The sequence below is a fragment of the Trichomycterus rosablanca genome, chromosome 1 (genome assembly GCF_030014385.1).
Source record: "Trichomycterus rosablanca isolate fTriRos1 chromosome 1, fTriRos1.hap1, whole genome shotgun sequence".
NCBI lineage: Eukaryota > Metazoa > Chordata > Actinopteri > Siluriformes > Trichomycteridae > Trichomycterus > Trichomycterus rosablanca.
This window is the reverse complement of record NC_085988.1, coordinates 85,027,612-85,036,654: the sequence shown is the minus strand read 5'-3', so window position 1 is coordinate 85,036,654 and position 9,043 is coordinate 85,027,612. Positions and strand designations below refer to the sequence as shown.

General features: G+C 40.5%; 1 protein-coding gene across 1 annotated transcript in view; it reads left to right on the top strand.

The window, feature by feature from the left end:
* Positions 1 to 1,473: 1,473 nt before the first annotated feature.
* sema3c (sema domain, immunoglobulin domain (Ig), short basic domain, secreted, (semaphorin) 3C) overlaps positions 1,474 to 9,043 on the top strand; it is a 68,356-nt gene continuing 60,786 nt past the window's right edge. The window contains exon 1 of the mRNA XM_062996981.1: positions 1,474 to 1,684. The gene's annotated coding sequence lies outside the window, so the exon portion shown is untranslated. The remainder of the gene's footprint in view (positions 1,685 to 9,043) is intronic.

Sequence of the window (9,043 nt, the reverse complement as noted above, 5' to 3'; positions counted from 1 at the left end):
TCTTCTGTTTGGATCTTCAGGCTTCCTAATGGCATTGTTTCCATCTATCCTGTTGCTGGCCGTCCTCTTCCTCTTTTACCTTCTACTCTTCCAAACATAATAGTCTTTTCCTCTGAACCGGATCTTCTCATAATGCATCAAAACTAACGGAGCTTCATGTTGGTTATCTGGTCCTCCACTGAGAGGTAGTCCGAACTCTCCTTTGCCGTCCAAGCCCAAGGTCTCTCAAAGGTCTTCACCAGGACCAAAGTTCAAAGCATTGATCTTCTTTCTGTCCTGCTTTGGAACCACGGGACTGAGAAGATCAGAGTCTGGATGATTCTAAACATCTAAAGATCTTTTCCACCTCCTTCATTCCTGTTCTTGAGGTTCGGACTGTGTGGTGTTTCCTGATTGGCTGGATCCGTTGATGTCAATAATTGATCCAAGGAGGTAACACATGATGTCAGATTAGCCTGTGGTGTGGGTGACGTGCACGTGAAGGTCATGATATACGGGTGATCGGATATGTCTAAGAGTCTTCTATTTTTGAGATTACAGCTCTCGCTGTGTTTCAGTGGAGTCCTAAAGACTAAGAGTAAACGACACTATGAACACATGAAGTCAGATTAGCCTGTGGCGTGGCAGTTATGCATGTGAAGGTCGTGATAAATGGGTAATCGGATATGTCTAAGAGTCTTCTATTTAGAGATTACAGCTCCCGCTGTGTTCCGGTGGAGTCCTAAAGACGTAGTAAATGACATCATAAACACCATGAACACATGATGTCAGATTAGTCTGTGGTGTGTGTGTTGTGCATGTGAAGGTCATGATAAATGGGTGATCGCATATGTCTAAGAGTCTTCTATTTTTGAGATTACAGCTCTCACTGTGTTTCGGTGGAGTCCTAAAGACATAATAAACGTCACCATGAACACATGAGACTTTTCTCTCTCTCTCTCTCTCTCTCTCTCTCTCTCTCTCTCTCTCTCTCTCTCTCTCTCTCTCTCTCTCACACACACACACACTTTGTATGAAAGGGCTCTGTGTCTCTTCTATTTAGAGACGACAGCTCTTGCTGTGATTCGGTGGAGTCCTAGAGACTAAGAGTAAATGACTAATGATAATGATAAATAATAATGGCATGGTGTTCCTGTGGGAGCTTTAGGAGGACTATCGGACCTCGGTGGTACGGAAGCAGGGGTGCTATTATTAAATCACACTCGCACACACTCGCACACACACACACTCTCGCACACACACACTCACACACACACACACACTTCCAGCGCTAAGCACGGTTTGGACTGGATGATCCATCTGCTCTTCCTTCCTTTCACTCTCTGATGGGAGGGTGCGAGAGGAGGGGTGCGAGAAAAGAGCGAGAGAGCAAAGAGTGAGAGAGAGGGGTGAAGGGAGGGTGTGAGAGCAGGGCTTCAGAGGGAGAGAGCGAAGGAGGGAAAGAAGTGGACACCAGACTCAAACTGAGAAAGTGTAACAGGAAACCAGCTTCCCTCTCTCTCACTCTACATTTCGCTTTCTCTCACTTTCTCCTCTCTCACTTCACTCTCTCCTCTCTCTCATTTTCCGTGGACGTTACTGACCCACACCGGGACTCTCTCAGGCCGCCGTATCAGTGGAACTACTGGACTTCCTTAATTGGACTTACTTGGATCTTCGGGACGAGCCGAGGAAGTGCGTGGAGGTGAGTGTGTGTGTGCGAGTGTGTGTGTGTGTTAGATCTCAGGACTAACAGGTGCTGAGTCTCTGTGGAGATAAACGAGACGATCGTGAGCTCTGATAGGGGCGTCGATCAGCTGTCCGGAGGGGCGACTATATTTATCGTTTGGGTCAGATGATGAACAGATGAGTTTATGTGTTCATCAGTGTTGTTTGGGTGAATCCTGGCGGTGCTCGAGGTGGTTTCTTAGCAGGACTGGATTAGACTGTAGTTAGACTGTAGTTGAACTTAGATCAGACTGTAATTAGACTGTAATCAGACTATAGTTGGACTGTAATTAGACTGTAATCAGACTATAGTTGGATTGGAATTCAGACTGTAGATGGAATGTAGTTGGACGGTAATCAGACTGTAGTTGAACTTAGATCAGACTGTAGTTGGATTGGAATTCAGACTGTAGATGGAATGTAGTTGGACGTAATCAGACTGTAGTTGAACTTAGATCAGACTGTAGTTGGATTGGAATTCAGACTGTAGATGGAATGTAGTTGGACGGTAATCAGACTGTAGTTGAACTTAGATCAGACTGTAATTGGAATGGAATTCAGACTGTAATTACACTGTAGTTAGACTGTTCTTGGACAGTAATCAGACTGTAGTTGGACTGTAATTAGTCTGCAATCAGACTGTAGTTGGATGGTAATCAGACTAGTTGAACTTAGATCAGACTGTAATTGAATTGGAATTCAGACTGTAATTAGACTTTAGTTAGACTGTAGTTGGACTGTACTCAGATTGTAGTTAGACTGTAATTAGTCTGTAATTAGACTGTAATTAGACTGTAGTTGAACCTAGATCAGACTGTAATTAGATTGGAATTCAGACTGTAATCAGACTGTTCCTGGAATGTAATCCAACTGTAGTTGGACTGTAATTAGACTGTAATCAGACTGTAGTTGGATTGGAATTCAGATTGTATTTGGAATGTAGTTGGACAGTAATCAGACTGTAGTTGGACTGTAATTAGACTGTAATCAGACTGTATTCTGACTGTGATCAGACTGTAGTCAGACTGAAATAAGACTGTAGTTGGACTTTAATCAGACTGTAGTTGGACAAAAGTATCCAGACGCCCCACAGTTTCAGCTACAACAGTTACTACCAGGTGTAATAAATCATTCATATAAAGGGAATTATGTGCATCCGACTTTGTAGCAACAGTTTAGGGAAGGACCTGTCCTGTTCCAGCATGACTGTGCCCCTGTGCTCAGTTTAAACAAACTGGAATGTCAACATCAGGGTTCAGTGGTACAAATGCTGTCATGCTGAATGGGCACAAATCCCCATATACACACTTCAAAGTCCTGTGAGAAGCCTCTCAGAAGAGCGGCTATTGTTCTAGTTGACAAGTTCACAGTCGGGCGTCCAAATACTTTTGGCCGTACAGTGTCAGAGCCTTCTGGAACTTTTTTAATAAGCAGAATAATCAGAAAGGCTTCTTAATGCCTAAATAAATATTGTGGCAACAGTTTGGGGAGGGACCTTGCCTCTTCCAGCATGGCAAAGCTTCTGTGCTCACAATGAGACCCATAAAGACCTGGTGTGGTTTGGTTTGGTTTGGTTTGACAAAAGTATCAGATATATCTGTAGTTAGACTGTTCTTGGACTGTAATTAGACTGTAGTTGGACTGTATTCAGACTGTATTCAGACTGTAATTAGACTGTAATTAGACTGTAGTTGGACTGTATTCAGACTGTAATTAGACTGTAATTAGACTGTATTCAGACTGTAATCAGGCTGTAGTTAGACTGTTCTTGACTGTAATTAGACTGTAATCAGACTGTAGTTGGATTGTAATTAGTCTGTAATCAGACTGTAGTTGGGTTGGAATTCAGACTATAGTTGGAATGTAGTTGGACAGTAATCAGACTGTAGTTGAACTTAGATCAGACTGTAATTGGATTGGAATTCAGACTGTAATTAGACTGTAATTTTTCCTAGACTGTAGTCAGTAATTACAGACTGTAAAGACTGTAATTCTTAAATTGTTCTTGGACTGTAATTAGACTGTAGTTGGACTGTAATTAGTCTGTAATCGACTACAGTTGGATTGTAATTCAGACTGTAATTCGACTGTAGTTGGACTGTAATTAGACTGTATTTGGACTGTAATTAGACTGTAGTTGGACTGTAATTAGACTGTAATCAGACTGTAGTTGGATTGGATTTTAGACTGTAGTTGGAATGCAGTTGGATGGTAATCAGACTGTAGTTGAACTTAGATCATGCTATAATTGGATTGGAATTTATACTGTAATTAGACTGTAGTTGGACTGTAATTAGTCTGTAATCAGACTGTAATTGGATTGGAATTCAGACTGTAATTAGGCTGATGTTGGATGATAAAGCTGGACTTGAGGTCAACATTCCAATTCATCCCAAATGAGGTTTTAAAAGGGATGAGAACTGAATTCATGGCTCTGTGTGATCACTACAAACTGTATCTTTGTGCACTGTGGTTTAATTAAAGGTGATATTCCTTCCCTGTCAAAATACTTGACGTTAAAGGACTCCCAAAAAGCTCCCAAAAATGGGAATGCTGACGTTCCACACCAGGGCTCCAAGAAGATTGGCAGATCGAGCGCAGCTGTGCCCGAGCCCTGGCGTGGACCAGACCTCGCCCGCCTGCCACCGCGTTCCGGTCTGATTTCCGTCCTACGGTAGTCCGGATGCGGTCTGAAGTGCTGAATGAGTATCAGATCGGATCCGGCGCGTTCTGATCCGATCCACATGTGCCGCGCGGGCGAGGCTGAACGTGGGCGTGATTGATGACAGGCGGCGCTCGGTGGATGAAGCAGTGTCTTTGTTTTGAGCTTCTGGTTGTAATTATTGGGGATTCTCTGAAGGAATTCACCCGTTCATTCAAGCATTCACTCACTCATCCGTTCATTCTGGAGAGCTACAGGAAACAAGCCAGAAACAGCCGAAACTATCAGCTGTGAATGAGTGAGGGTAATCTATCATACTCACCCACCACTGCTGAGATCTCAGTGAAGGTATCGACCAGCCGGGCGTCCACACAGACAGGATTTACCTGGTGCCCATTATTTCCTGGTGAAACCGTAAAATAAATCATCTTTACAAGCATTAATGAGTTTCATGTTCCTGTAACTTAGACTGTAGTTGAACTGTATCTGGACTATAATCAGATGGTAGTTGGACTGTAGTTAAATTATAATCAGATTGTAGTTGAACTGTAGTTAAATAATATTCAGACTGTGTTAAATTATAATCAGATTGTAGTTGAACTGCAGTTAAATTATAATCAGATTGTAGTTGAACTGTAGTTAAATAATAATCAGACTGTGTTAAATTATAATCAGATTGTAGTTGAACTGCAGTTAAATTATAATCAGATTGTAGTTGAACTGTAGTTACATTATAATCAGACTGTAGTTAAATTATCTGTAGTTGGACCATATAGGTAAATTATAATTAGATTGTAATTGGACTGTAGTTAAATTATAATCAGATTGTAGTTGAACTGCAGTTAAATTATAATCAGATTGTAGTTAAACTGTAGTTAAATTATAATCAGACTGTAGTTAAATTATAATCTGTAGTTGGACCATAGGTAAATTATAATTAGATTGTAATTGGACTGTAGTTAAATTATAATCACATTGTAGTTAAATTATAATTAGATTGTAGTTAAACTGTAATCAGACTGTAGTTAAATTATAATCAAATTGTAGTTGAACTGTAGTTAAATTATAATCAGATTGTAGTTGGACTGTAATTAAATTATAATCAGATTGTAGTTGAACTAGTTAAATTATAATCAGACTGTAGTTAAATTATAATCTGTAGTTGGACCGTAGTAAAATTATAATTAGACTGTAGTTCGACTGTAGTTAAATTGTAATCAGGCTGTAGCGGAACTGTAGTTAAATTGTAATCAGACTGTAGTTCAACTGTAGTTAAATTGTAATCAGACTGTAGTTGGATTGTAGTTACACTGTAATTGGACTATAATTACAGTTGGCAGCGGTGGCTCAGCAGGTAAGATACAGTGACAGTTGTAAGTTGCTTTAGATAAAAAAAAATCAGCTAGATGCTATAAATGTAAATGTGTAATCTAATTAGACTGTTATCTGACTCTAATCAGACTGTAGTTGGACTGTAATTATACCATAGTTGGACTTTAATTAGATTGTAGTTGGACTGTAATTAAACTGTAGTTTGACTGTAATTAGATTGTAGTTGGACTGTAATAAGACTGTAGTTGGATTTGGAATTCAGACTCTAGTTTGACTGTGATTAAACTGTAGTTGGACTGTAATTATACCATAGTTGGACTTTAATTAGATTGTAGTTGGACTGTAATTAAACTGTAGTTGGACTCTAATTAGATTGTAGTTGGACTGTAATTAGACTAGTTGGACTGTAATCAGACGGTAGTTGGACCTTTATCAGAATGTAATCAGACTTTAGTTGGACTGTAATCAGACTGTAGTTGGACTGTAATCAGACTGTAGTTGGACTTTTATCAGACTGTAGTTGGACTTTTATCAGACTGAAGTTGGACTGTAATCAGACTGTAGTTGGACTGTAATCAGACTGTAGTTGGACTTTTATCAGACTGTAGTTGGACTTTTATCAGACTGAAGTTGGACTGTAATCAGACTGTAGTTGGACTGTAATCAGACTGTAATCAGTTGAATCAGTTTTTTCTCCAGTTGAATGTAAATGAATCTGATGAAAGTGTTTATAGAAAGAATCAGAGAATCAGATTATAAAGAAATCAGAATGATCAGACATACAGAAACACCAACCATTCACACACACACACACACACACACACACACACACACACACACACACACACACACACACACACACATACACACACACACACACACACTTCTCTGTATCACATTCAAACAGTGACGCACATCTGATACCATAACAGGACGGGTGAGGTCAATGTCATTAAAACTCATATATAACATACATGGACAAAAGTATTGGGACGCCCCTTTTAATAATCAAATGCATGTGTTTCAGCCACAACAATCACTAACAGGTGTAATAAATCAATGATATAGAAAATGTGATATGCTTCCAGCTTTGCAGCAACAGTTTAGGGAAGGTCCTTTCCTGTTCCAGCATGACTGTCGCCCCTGTGCTCGGTTTAAAGAAACTCCAGTGTCCAGCACAGAGTCCTGACCTCAGCCCCACTCAACAGCTCTGGAATCAACCGGAATATCAACTGTGCCCAGTCATACAAATGCTGTCATGGGCACAAGTTCCCACAGACACACTTCAAAGTCTTGTGAGAAGTCTCTCAGAAGAGCTGAAAAGATCACACAGTGTGTGTATGTATGTGTGTATGTGTGTATGTGGTTGTGTATGTATGTGTGTGTATGTGTGTGTGTGTGGTTGTGTATGTGTGTGTATGTGTGTGGTTGTGTATGTGTGCGTGTATGTGTGCGTGTGTGTGTATGTGTGTGTGTGTGTGTATGTGTGTGTGTGTATGTGTGTGTGTTTAGGAATGACGTGGTTGGAGAAAAAGTATAAATAATTCAATCCAAACTAAAATCAACCCAAATCAGTGAACTGGGGAAAATGAGAAGCAGGATTGTGGTGGAGCCACTAACGTCAGAACTCCTGAAGAAAGAGGTCACGGGTCAAAAAGAACCTCTTTAGATCATTTGCCCTGCAGTGATGTTCCGAAATCTAGTGGTGACTCTTATCAGAAGAGTGGAGGCCGGTCATGTGATGTGTGTATGAATCTTTCACATGATTTATCTATTATCCATGAGTAAACTTTCCTTCATCTTTTATTAACCTGTCGTTCAGTCAGTAATGGTACAGAGAGAGAAAAAGACGAGCGCATGACTGAGTGAAAGTGAGAGGGTGAGTGTGTGAGAGGGTGAGTGTGTGAGAGGGTGAGTGTGTGAGAGGGTGAGTATGTGAGAGGGTGAGTGTGTGAGAGGGTGAGTGTGTGAGAGTGTGAGAGGGTGAGCGGGTGAGAGGGTGAGAGTGTGAGAGTGTGAGTGTGAGAGTGTAAGTATGTGAGAGTGTGAGAGGGTGAGAGTGTGAGAGGGTGAGAGGGTGACAGGGTGAGTGTGTGATCAGACTGTAATCAGACTGCAGTTGGACTGTAATTAGATTGTAATCAGACTGTAGTTGGATTGTAATCAGACTGCAGTTGGACTAATCAGAATATAATCAGACTGCAGTTGGACTGTAATCAGACTGCAGTTGGACTGTAATTAGATTGTAATCAGACTGTAGTTGGTTTGTAATCAGACTGCAGTTGGACTGTAATCAGAATATAATTAGACTGCAGTTGGATTGTAATCAGACTGCAGTTGGACTGTAATCAGAATATAATCAGACTTCAGTTGGACTGTAATCAGACTGTAGTTGGACTGTAATTAGATTGTAATCAGACTGTAGTTGGACTGTAATCAGAATATAATCTGACTGTAGTTGGATTGTAATCAGACTGCAGTTGGACTGTAATCAGAATATAATCAGACTGCAGTTGGACTGTCATCAGACTGCAGTTGGACTGTAATCAGACTGTAATCAGGCTGCAGTTGGACTGTAATCAGACTGTAGTTGGACTGCAATTAGATTGTAATCAGACTGTAATTGGACTGTAATCAGAATATAATCAGACTGCAGTTGGACTGTAATCAGACTGTAGTTGGACTGTAATTAGATTGTAATTAGACTGTAATCAGACTGTAGTTGGATTGTAATCAGATTGTAATCCGACTGTAATTGGACTGTAAACAGACTTTAATCAGACTGTAGTTGGACTGTAATCAGACTGTAGTTGGACTGTAATCAGACTGTAGTTGGACTGTAATCAGATTGTAATCAGACTGTAATTGGACTGTAAACAGACTTTAATCAGACTGTAGTTGGACTGTAATCAGACTGTAGTTGGACTGTGATCAGACTGTAGTTGGACTGTAATGAGATTGTAATCAGACTGTAATTGGACTGTAAACAAACTTTAATCAGACTGTAGTTGGACTGTAATCAGACTGCAGTTGGACTGTAATCAGACTTTAATCAGACTGTAGTTGGACTGTGATCAGACTGTAGTTGGACTGTAATCAGACTGTAGTTGGAAGAGGAAACGGTCATCCCTAAACTGTTGCTACAAAGTTGAAAACAATAGTGATTTTTTAGACCTCTTAGCAATGGGTGTGTCTGAAACCTCTGTACGAAAAAGTAAAGGGGCGTCCACATACTTATGACCATATATAGGACCCCTCATTTTCACTTATGCCAGGTCATGGTGGGTCCACTTGGTAGCCCTGATCTCAGCCCCAACGCTCAATACTGGGATGAACTGGAAC